This window comes from Cryptotermes secundus, unplaced genomic scaffold, assembly GCF_002891405.2.
Source record: "Cryptotermes secundus unplaced genomic scaffold, Csec_1.0 scaffold267, whole genome shotgun sequence".
NCBI lineage: Eukaryota > Metazoa > Arthropoda > Insecta > Blattodea > Kalotermitidae > Cryptotermes > Cryptotermes secundus.
The window spans coordinates 639,941-652,014 of NW_019733322.1; positions in this window are offsets into that span (position 1 = coordinate 639,941).

Sequence of the window (12,074 nt, forward strand, 5' to 3'; positions counted from 1 at the left end):
TGTCGGGCCAAAAATCAAGAGAGACTGCTGGTGTGACAGCCAGCAATGTTATGCTGTGTTATGCAAGATGTCTGCAGCAGTGATCAGTGATAGAGCGTTCGTGTTAACCATGTTAACCTACCTAACAGTTTGAAAAGTAAAATTAAAATGTTACTTTTGTAGCTCAGTGGCATGCCACATACTGGCAGGAGAATTAGATAACACATGTTCTGTCACCTCTGTCCAGCCTATCACAGACTTATTAGCAAGTTTCTTGTGGCTTACACTATCTGTTTGTGAGCCTGAGTGCAATTATAAGACATATGATATAGCATCAGCTCAAGGGGTAAGGAGGGAGTGCATGACACTCCAAGCAAGGTTATGTTCTCAGCTACCATGTTGCCCAAATGGAAAATGGTAACGCACTTCAGTTGCTTGGACCTGGCAGAGCATGCAAACAAGCGAGAATGGGATGGGGAAATGCATATCTGCTCAGGGTATCATGATGTTCTGCGAGATTTTACTTCACTTCTTATTTGAAAGTGTTTTCAGGAGTACTGCTGTAGAGCAAAAACATTTCTAAATTATTCAAACCAAAAGCAGTGACATCAGTTCCTGTTCCAAAAATGTTAGCAGCTCCTCCCCTCTTCCATACTTACTACTTGGGACAGTAGCTGCATTTGTCCACAATTCCCTTATTATGTTCTCAATAACAACAAAATATTTAATAACAAAAAATTCATAGACCATAACAATGAAAACAATAAAAAATCCAACTAGTACTGTGCAGCATTGGTCGGTCCAGGCAGAAAACCCAGAAAAGAAACATAACTTACCACTCAGAATGTTACCCCATTAACACATCAAATAGAATCACAAATGGGGCAATGAAAGCCTAAACACATACAAAAATAAACCCAAGAGGAAACTCTTGTTGCAGCACTCCTAAACACTGAGAGCTGCATTACTTGTTGCAGCATGGAAGTCCATTGTTCTCAATGGCCTGAATGAGTATCCAAATGCAATTCAGAAAGACCATTCAAACAGAATTTAGCAACCTAATTTGCCTGACCACTGACAAGCCCAAGACTGCCAGCCCTCCAACTCTCACTACCTAAAGGAGGGCTTACCTTTTGAACAATTGGAGGAAGGGGAGTCATGGGATTATGTAATCTGCAGAAGTAACGCCATGGCTGCCATACAAATGTAAACATGGCTCAAAGGAGAGAGTGTTTCAGAACTTAAGAGAGGAGAGCAGCAGCTTTGAAATGGTTTGGTCAGAAAGTGAGAGCTGCTCACACTGAGATGAAGAATACAGAAATTCCATCCAAATGAAACGAATCTCAATGATCAGTAATAACTGAAAACTTTATTGCCAGCTGTACCGTGAAATAATCGATGCCATGAAAGGACAGTTGACAACTGAAAATTACATATATGAAGAAATTAAGGGCAGATTACATTCAGGTAATTCTTGACTCCTCCCATCTACTCTTTAAATAGACTGAATTAAAATGTGCAAAACTATAATTTTACCCACCGTGGTGTATGCAAGAGAAACTTGTGACTCTCACCCTAGGGGAAGAAAATAGACTGAGGAGACTTGAGAATTTGGAATTGAGGTGAGGTGTGAGTATCAGGGCCTAAGAAGTGACAGGAAATTGCAGAAAATACAATAACAAGGGGCTTCATAATTCAGTCAGTGCAAAACACTAAATCAAGAACAGTGAGGTTTGTGGGAGGGAGCAGAGGTACACATGCACACTTCTGGCCTCTAGGCAGACCTGCAAGTAGGTCTAGGTGGTAGGATGAAACAGAAATGCATCTTACTGTAATGGGAAGAGGGAGCCACGCTGGGTTCTTCTGGCTCAGAATATTGTTCTGCACAGGGCCCTTACGAACATTGCAGTTAATCTCTTGGTTCCATTGAAGGCAGGGAACTTGAGTGCATGGTGACTATTAGGTTCTCAAATATCACTCTCCTCCATGGACTTTTACTAGAGTGTTCCGAGACAACAAATAAATTTAAGCCCATACTTCATTCACAGTATGTTAGATGACATCGTTACAAAAAGCTACCGCTGTAATAGGCCTCGGATGCCCATAAGGCAATGAGACCTTGAGGCTCCTACCTTTTCTAGACAATCAGCTCACAGACGGCAGTGATGTTATCGACCTTATGGGCCAGCCACCCTTTACCCCAGGAATGTTACTGATACTGACTTCTGTTAAAGGTTGAGTCGACTCCAGGGCCATAGTGTGGCTGGAAGGATTAGATCAACCGAAGAATCCAATAACATCGGGAATCGATCCCCCGATTTTCCAGCCTTTAGCACAGTGCCTCAACCAACTATGCTACATATTTGCCAAAATCTGTACATATTGAAATCACATCCTTCCAGCATCATTAGGTGCAGTTCCCTATTAAGAAATTTAATCAAAATGTTAAAACTTTTGGCTTCATTAGCTGGCTATTGAGAGGTCCGCCTGTTTGGGTTCCAATAGTCTGCTGTGGATCGTCAATGCATTGAAGTACAGACAGCTTACACACTGAATAGCAGATGTGGTGTGCCTTACGCCTAGAGAAGTTTCATGGTAAATCTGAGGTTCTGATAGCGGTGACTGTGAAGGTACTCTTTTCTCGAATTTGAAGCCAAGTGGAATGTTAGATCGTTACCGTCGTTCCAGAGGAACGTACCTACTTATCTACCGGACTACACTACGTAACTTCCCAGAAGACAACAATCTTTAATAAAATAATTTTGGAACCTTTTATTTTTTGTTTTGACTTCCCTGAGTAGGCTAAAGTACGTGTAATAGCAATGATAATAGTACCGAAATAGTAATAATAGCCAAAATAGTACTCTAATACTTTAGGGGATCAGTGTTTCGGATTTGCGAACAGATGGACGGGTAAATATCCCTGCCACACGTTAATTTTACGCACTTTGTGCGAAGAATGCATAAAAACGAACATCAAATCAATGTCAATGTTCGTAAGACTTGACAGTATTTAAGGTTTAGAAAACGCTTGGCCTTTACACCAAAGCACATGCAATGATTTTATAAACTTCCGCGGGCGGGAATTCCAAGCTTTTCGTCTGGCTCATCCTTCGTGAAACATATGACCGGCCGTAGCGACAGCAGGTACGCTGTTGTGCCGCAATTCACGGTCGATGATGTCATCTAGAGAAGCCAGGGAAGGCCGGGGACTCCGCAAGGTCAGGGGAGAAAGTTGAGTGACGTCACTGTTCGAAAGAAGCAAACGTAATTATATCCTGAAGCGCTGCATTATCATTTCGCTGGATCTAACAAATTATACATAATTACGTATCATCAGCAACGTGTTCTGGCAAGAGAGTTTTCTTTTCCATCTTGTTGAGACTGACTTTGGGACTCTTCAAAGCTTCTAACTATAGACATCGGGGGGCTGAACAAAACCTATTGCCGGGGATAATTATATGTGGAGCCTATACCTTCAGTCCGCCATACATCTTCATGGCGTAGTGCTTTATTAAGAACAACCTTGCATATACTATAAACATAAATATTGCGAATAAATGTTATCTCTTCAGCAAATGGCGTGTGAATAGAACAGCTGAGCAAGAAAGTCTAACTTAGTTTTCTATTTTTCCTTGTTTCTTCATTATTTTGTTTTCTTTTTTCTTTCATTTGGGTTTTATGTTTTTTTTATTGCTAGTGGGGTGGGAGTTTTCTATTTTTCCTTGTTTCTTCATTATTTTGTTTTCTTTTTTCTTTCATTTGGGTTTTATGTTTTTTTTATTGCTAGTGGGGTGGGACTAAGTCCCTTGTACTGCGGCCACTTCTGGCCTATTGTACCAGCCCCAGATGATAGGTGAGGGTGATTGTGGAGCAACTGGTGGAATGAAGATTGGCAGGGGAAACCGGAGTACTCGGAGAAAACGTACACCAGCGCCACTTTGTCCACCACAATTCCCACCTGACCATACCCGGGATCGAACCCGGGCCGCCGCGGTGGGAAGCCAGCGACTAACCGCTTGAGCTATGGCGCGGCCTTTTTATATGTTAGTGTCTTTCGAAATAACCTCTTAATGTTAACTGCTAGCAGATAGCTGGGGGCCGTGCGGATGGTAAATTGTTTGCTAATTATCGTTGCAGTCCATTAGCTCACGTGATGACGTTATCCATTATATTAACTAGATATGTTCTGCTGTGTTGAGTGGTAGGATTGGGAATGATGAATTGTGGAATAATACGACAGGAAACAATTGTGCCCTCTTTTAAATCACTGTCTCAAAGTTGCCCTCGAGGAAATGAACACCGCAAATAATTCAATCATGATAACTGCCCCCAGCAGAATATGAATTATAATGGCGGAGTATGACTTTTTAAAAATGTTAGACAAATCCTGAGACAGAGGGTGGTTGTGAAAATGTTGGCAATTCAGTACATATTGTACACGAAAACTATGGAAATTCGAACTAGAAATTAATAAAGTTAATGAGTAAAAGAGGAAGGAAATACTAGTAATAACGATGGTCAGCAACTACTGAGCCTGCCTTTACTTTTATTTTCCTTCAGTTCCACGTGACGACATTTTGGTGAACATATGTATCACAAAGTCACGGAAGTTCGCACTGTTTTTCTGAGTCATGAAAAACTGTCCCCTCACTTATCATAAATGGTAACTTAGTGAGTCTCTCATGAGCCTGCGTGCTGCTTATATGTAGAAGTATGGACCCTCTTCAAAGCAGAGAATGGCCGTTTGACAGACACAACAGGAACCCATTAATATCCCTCATCTAGCTAACGTGATAGCTTGGAACGGCTTGAAATGCCATTCACTCTCTCCACCCCTCAAGCCTACATTAAAACGTGTATTTTCCTGCGTCTGCGTTCACGAACGGCGAACGTTAGCCTGATGAAAGTGGTTAACATCGCCTGTGGTGGGTTGGCTGGAGGTGATAGATGATACAATATCCGATCACTCCTTCTACCAGTATATGGAGTACCACTAAATCAGAAAATTAACACTTTTTATTTTTCAAAGAGTTAGCCAGGCCAATATGGTTTAACAAGAACTCTCCACCATTGCCATAGAAGCCGCCATATTCCAGCTAGGAAGCGGAACCGTTACACGTTGTCCATTGGATGACAATATGAAAAGGAAAAGAGGAAGACAATGTTTCGATAAGAATGAGAGAATCAAGAGAAAATCCTTTCAAACAGCCTGTACAGGTCGACTGAAAGTCTATGTCGCCCTCCCCCTAAACTGTTTTGCTCATTACTGAAAACTTAAAATCATTGCTATCGGCTGTAGGCACATTCATGCTAACTGAACGGAGGTAGCATAAATTTGAATAATCAGTCACAAATCTTCGCAACTGAATACAATTAATTGCTTACTTAATATTTCTTTCTTTTCTATATTTCGAATGCTTAAAATTTAGAATGCGAAGGGAAGGTGGCAGATGCAGGAATTGTTTGATGTTGTTTGAATTTACGAGTATTAAACTGAAAGACTAATTTTCAATTTAAGAGCAAGACACATGGACATGCCATGTGTTTCTTGTAAGATACAAACTGAACTTTTATATATTATGTAGAATGAATTTAGTCTGTAGATGGTTAAGACATACTGTACATGAGGTACTATTAATAAACTTTTTGCTTTCAAGGGAAGGACTGTGGCTTCTCACGGTTAAAATTTAATATTTGTTTAGATATAGTTATTTAACAATGTTTCATCGACTGTATAGGTTATATAACGGTCGAAGCAAGTAGCATACTTATGTTTAAAACATTAAATCGTACTAAATGTTAAAGGTTTAGAAGTAATTTTTCATCGAATTCCAACTTGAAACGTTCGCACATGGGTGCCATTACAGAAATCCCGATGAATATACACATAGGCCTACTGCGCGAGTAACCATAGAAATAGAAGTGTTTGTAACTGTAATACTCTTCTGTAGGTCTACATGTCTATACTAACCAAACTAGGTCATCGGGGGCTCCCCTGCCTTTCTGCATCATTTCATAAAAATAGATAATATGAAGATTATTAATGAGAAAAAAACACAGATGTAAAAACAAAATCCACCGGCCCGTAAGATAGATTTTAAATTAAAAAATACACATCCTTGAAACATCTCAATAGACCTGTAATTTCACAGGGTCGCCATTTTTGAATAGGTGAAATGTTGAAAGGGCAGAGGAAATGGAAGTTTCTATCATTCTCCTACACGCCATCATGAAAATCATTAAGGTGAGCAGATCAAGGAAGATGGAATGAATATGTAGCATGTATGGAAGATCTACGGAAGTCCTTCAAAATTGTAGTCTCAAAATATGAATGGAATAAGCAATTTGGATCTTCAAGGAGTAAAATATCTGAATGTGCACTGGATTAAAGTGTTTCACGATAATGTGAATGGCGGACTGTTATGAACACAGTGATGAATCTTCCAGTTGCTTTGTGACAAGCTGCCGACTATCAACTATTGAAAGGCTGGATATCATTATTTCATGGAAATCGGCAAATTTGTTCAAAAGTTTGTAGCAATCACAAACGGGAAAATTGTTGTATATGCGTTTTATAAGGTCATTATTGGTATGGGCATCAAATATTATTAATATATTGGAAAGAGCTGTTCCTTGTATAATTTGTAACAGTGCATTGTGAAACATAAACACACATGTTTGTATTGTATGTTGTGACCGTGACATAGTTCAGGAGGTTAGTCGCTGGCTTCCCACCGCGGCGACCCGGTTTCGAGCCCGGTCAGGGTCATGTGGAGTTTGTGGTGGACAAAATGGCACTAGGGAAGGTTTTCTCCGAGTACTTAGGTTTCCCCTGCCAGTCTTCATTCCACATATTGACTCACAGTCACCATCATCTATCATATGGGGATGGTGCAATAGGCCAGTAGTGGCCGCAATACCAAGTTGACTCAGTCTCACCTCAATAATAATAATAATAATAATAATAATCCAATTTTTTATTATTTATGTGCCTTGTCAACAGCCGCAAGGCCAATTACAGACAGAACACAGCGTAGATACAAGTAATTACATTATGGACAAACACAATATAAAGTCAAAGACAAATTACAGGCAAGAACTGTGGAAAACACAATAATGCAGAAAAGTAAATAAACAAACAAATGATAACAATAGCAATAATAATAATTTCATTAACATAGTTCTAAATGTTATTAAGAACTGAGAAATGAAACATAAAAATATTTAATTAAGAAGACCTCTGCGCCTGAGCAGGTGCACGTGACACGCGGGTAGAGGAAATGGAGCCCGGAAGGCAGCAATTCCTGCTCGCCGGCATCGGTGATGNTCTGGGGGGGGGGGGGGGGGTCCCTTTGCTGAAGACAATCGATGATTCAGTCTCCCTGAGTCTATATCCGAGGTCACTCAGTCCGGAGCTTAGAGAGGGCAATTTCGAAAACCTTTCCTTCCTGGAACCCTTGTACCCAGACTTCATTGTTCGACAGTTCTATTCAAACGTTTTGGTTGAGTACATCTTCTGCACTGGCCCACAACAACCTTCACCGTCACCTCGGAACTCGCCGTTTTCCACGCACACCCAACGCAGCATAGTCAGACTGGTGTTACGCACTGGCAATGTCAACGATACTCCAGCCGGGCATCAAGCGGGGAATTCAGGATACAACAAACTTGCAGCACATTTTGAAGGATATGTGGACTGGTGGGGAAGAGGCAGGACGACGCTGTCGCCAATGAGAACTTATGTTTTCACACTCTTCATCTCGTGAACTCTTTCTTTGTTTGTTCCCAGCACCAGGACTTCTAGCCTTGTCTGCACACTGTGTAATAAAACATAATTAAAAAATAAAGTGAGAAAGAGAACATCACAGGGCTGGTGCTCCCCAGTCCTGGAAAAATCCTGATATAATACCATACAATAGCCCAGGGCCACTTCCTTCGAAATTCTCTATAATTTATTATTTCAATCCATTCTAGCTTACTTATGCAGTGCCAATGAACCAGTTACGAAGAAGCAGAAGGCGTACAATAAGGGGAACCGTAAATAAAACTTGGAAGAGGAGAGGACGAAAACGGATGAGAGGAGAAAGATGCACACACTCACAAAAAAGGTGTAAGATAGAAGAAAATAAGAGGAATTGTAGGTACAACAATTCTTCGCCAGCTGCCGGATTACGTGCCTGAAAAACGACGGGGGTTGAGAAACTGCTGTAGGTAATTTCAAGGGGCCGCTGGCAGTGGCCGCGCGGTTTAAGTCATGAACTGTCTTCGCCCGTTCAAACACTGGGATCGTGCGTTCGAATCCCACTCGAGGCACTGATGTCTGTGTGCCTTAATTCTGTGTTTGTGCTGTCCTGTGTGCAAGTAGCGGCCTTGCGGCTGGCTGATCCCAGTCCAAGGAGTCCTGCCAACTGTAAAAGATCAAGAAACTCAAAAAGCGGTCAAGGTCCAACAAAAAGCTGTAGAGCCATAGATAGATGAAAACTAAGGAAGAGGGGGACAGCAACTGCGGTTAGCATTTCTCAGGGTCTTAGCACGTAGGGCCTACACAATTTTAGTCGGATAACCTGAAGAGAAGGCACCACTTGGGAGACGTATGCCCAGATTGGAGGATTATATATTTTTTTTATTGCTAGTGGGGTGGGACTAAGTCCCTTGTACTGCGGCCACTTCTGGCCTATTGTACCAGCCCCATATGATGGGTGAGGGTGATTGTGGAGCAATTGGTGGAATGAAGATTGGCAGGAGAAACCAAAGTACTCGGAGAAAACCTGCCCCAGCGCCACTTTGTCCACCACAAATCCCACTTGACCAGACCCGGGATCGAACCCGGGCCGCCGCGGTGGGAAGCCAGCGACTAACCTCTTGAGCTATGGCGCGATATAATAATATTAATCCTCGGGTATGATTCTAAGGACTGGATTTAATTGATCATTAAAACATTGCTCCCAGAAAAAAATGGGTGTGTTGTGTAAGCCACTAACATTTCCCGTGTGTACACATCGAAATTTGCTGATACATAAAACCGAATACTGCAGGTATTTGTAATCCATATCAGAAAATCTGAGGTTGGCGAGAATTTGCCTTGATCATTTCTTTTTGCAATAAGCCGATAAAGTAAACAGAAGATATTTCTTGACTATTTCATGACACCGATTGCAAAGATTTTAAGGTGGCTTTCGTTTGTCTACGGAGCTGATGTCCGATCATGTTTTCTGGTAGAGGAGTACATGTCGCACACTTACAGAGACGCGACATGGCATGATAGGAAGATGACTGCGCTGTAAGGCCATGGATTTTCCCCAACAAATGATGATGCTACGTCTTATTCTCCATCTTGCCGGTTTTGTGCTGTGTGTTGTGTTTTATTTCTTTTATTTGCTATTATCTTCACCTTGAGAGCCACGTTGATGTTTACACTGAAGTCACAGAGGACTTCGGGAGAGCATCAACAGCTTACAAGACATCGCAAAATCCTCAGTCATCTACATCACCGGTACTTAACCTATGGGTGCTTCCCACAGGGACTACGTCACCGTAAGAGGATCAAGAGATGAAGGGAGGAAGGTGACCAAATTCTTTGGGCCCATAACCATACAAATTACTTCACAAAATGCCAGTTCATTACTAAATCTACAAAATGACTCAGCTTATCAGCTGAAAGTTGTGCACCGAAACCAAAATGCAACAGACGAGAAATCACTGAACAAAGTCACACAGTTGAAATCAGTTCAGGTAAGCAACCTCACAGAAACCTATGTCACAAACAAATGGCTACGGCGGGATTCTCAAGCTCTTTGTACCCTATAATATAATACTGTGACATCTAATATTGCCAGGAAACGACTCGGTGAACACATTTCTCGCGGAAGCAAATGCCCGCAAAATAGGATGTCTATTGCCAAGCAAAGGATCAGTAAGCACAACTAAAACTATAAAGGACAATAGCCCCGAGGCTATATAACGAGAAGTTCCAAGGGAACAGTTATTTATCAGAAGCTGAGAGAGTTCACTCGAAGAAGAGTTCACTTGAGAGAGTTATTGCAGAGAATTGGGCCGAGTTCTGGAGAATGCAAGCGAAGGTAATTGAGAAGAAATGTCCCGAATTGAATTAGACTGTGCAAAGAAGACTTCACGTGTCATTTCAAGTAACAGTGACTCAGCTATAAATCCGTTGCGAGGATACGACTAGTGAAAACTGAGAAACCTAGTGCGTGTGTAACGGTGAACTGTGAAGTGTGCAAATCAGCGATAGCGCTGTACTACCTGTAGTCTCGAACTGTGTGAATGTATAAGGTGCAATAAATCCAAATATCTAATCCAAAATCCGTCTTATAACTCACCCCTACACGTGACAATATGAAAATCAAGCTTCATGGAACACTTACTAGACCAAGCAGTAGACCTCGATTTCCGTTGTTAACCGGTTCCTTGAACTTGAGAAGGGTACAGAAATGATGGACACGGAACAATGATAGTTAGTTCCAGGCAAGTCATGAATCTGAGTTCTAAACTCAATTTCGGGAAAGATAAACAAAAATGAGAACAAATTGGACAAAAATGTTACTGACTTAAACACCATCACGTAGTATGTATGTGTGACTATAGGGGCCGGTCACGGTCTAAGTCTTTGCTCCCCGGAAGTCGGGATCGTGGATTCGAATCCCACTCAGGACATGGATGTTCAGTGTTTGTGTGTGTGCGTCTTTCTATGATTGTGTACCGGTAGAGGCCTTGTGACGAGCTGATCACCCGCCCAAGGAGTCATACCGAATGTCTAAGTTCTAGTAAACCGAAGTGAAACGGAGGGTTTCATGGAGGTAGGCCAAGGCTCAGACTCTGCAGTCCACTAAGCCTCCTCTCCAATGGGTTCCATGGGATCTGTCTTCGGGTTAGATAGAAAAGATGGCGTGGCTGATCACACAACTCCGTCTAAAGCCCAGGTTAAAGACAGAAGAGATTTACCTCCACCCCTAATAAAGGCTTCACGATATGGTACATGCATTGAACACGGATTGCCAACTTAATGGCCGCAGACAGCTTAGTGTTATTAAAATCATTTTGGCATCCCCGCGAGATCTGAAAAATATTCGTAACATTTCCTTGCACTTGCTTTATTGTTCATTGATGACCATAAAGCACGCGGTATTTCTGCCTACTGAGCTTAACCTGTGCCCAATGTCGAGCAGCTATATTTGGGTGTTCCATCAATTGAGAGCTTCGGGTTCGAATATTGTGACATGTCAACGTATTGCCAGGCAAACGCTCGACAAATACTTCCGCGGAAACAGTGACGTCACACAAAAGTGGATAGAGACCACGTGACGTGTTTTCTGTAGGTCCGCGCTGAAGGTTTGTGGGGGAGAGCAAAGGTCGTTTGCGGACAGTCGTAGGCTGGAGGAGCAATATATGGACTTCACTTGAGTTCTGAAGTTCCAAGGGAACAGCAGTGTGGACAGAAGAAGAATTAGAAGACTTAGTGTGACGTCACATGTGCTGTAGTACATCGATATTGGGAGTGTGTAATTTAGTGAGACTTGCATAGTTCCTGTGTTATAAATCCGTTGCCAGGAAACGGATAGTGAAGATTAGTGGAAATAGAGTGAGAAGATTAGTGTAGAGGAGTGATTGTAAATAGTGCAAATCAGCAATAGTGTAATAATTAATTGTAGTTACGACCTGTAAGTGGTTAATAAATCCAATTACAAATCCGAACCCGTCCTTAGTCACTGATACACAGGACAATATTCGACTTCTTTCAAGAAAATGACTTATTATTCACTATGTATGTAGCATTTTGTAAAGGAAATGACTTATTATTCATTAAGCGTACTTTGTAAGATAATCTGTGGGAAAACATTGTTTTGGAAAATGTTTTGTTGGGAGAACACAAGGTGCAACACACTTCCCCTTTTGGAAGATTTATACAATAAGTTGCAAGCTTCTCCACAGCTGCCCATCACGTGACGCAGGCCAGTGCAGGTCACAGCCTGTCGACCGAAATGAAAGGATAGACGTGCGTATTGACTTGGGAAGCATGCAAAAATAATTATGGCCCATTTTAATATTATGTGCTAACATTTACGTCAAGGACT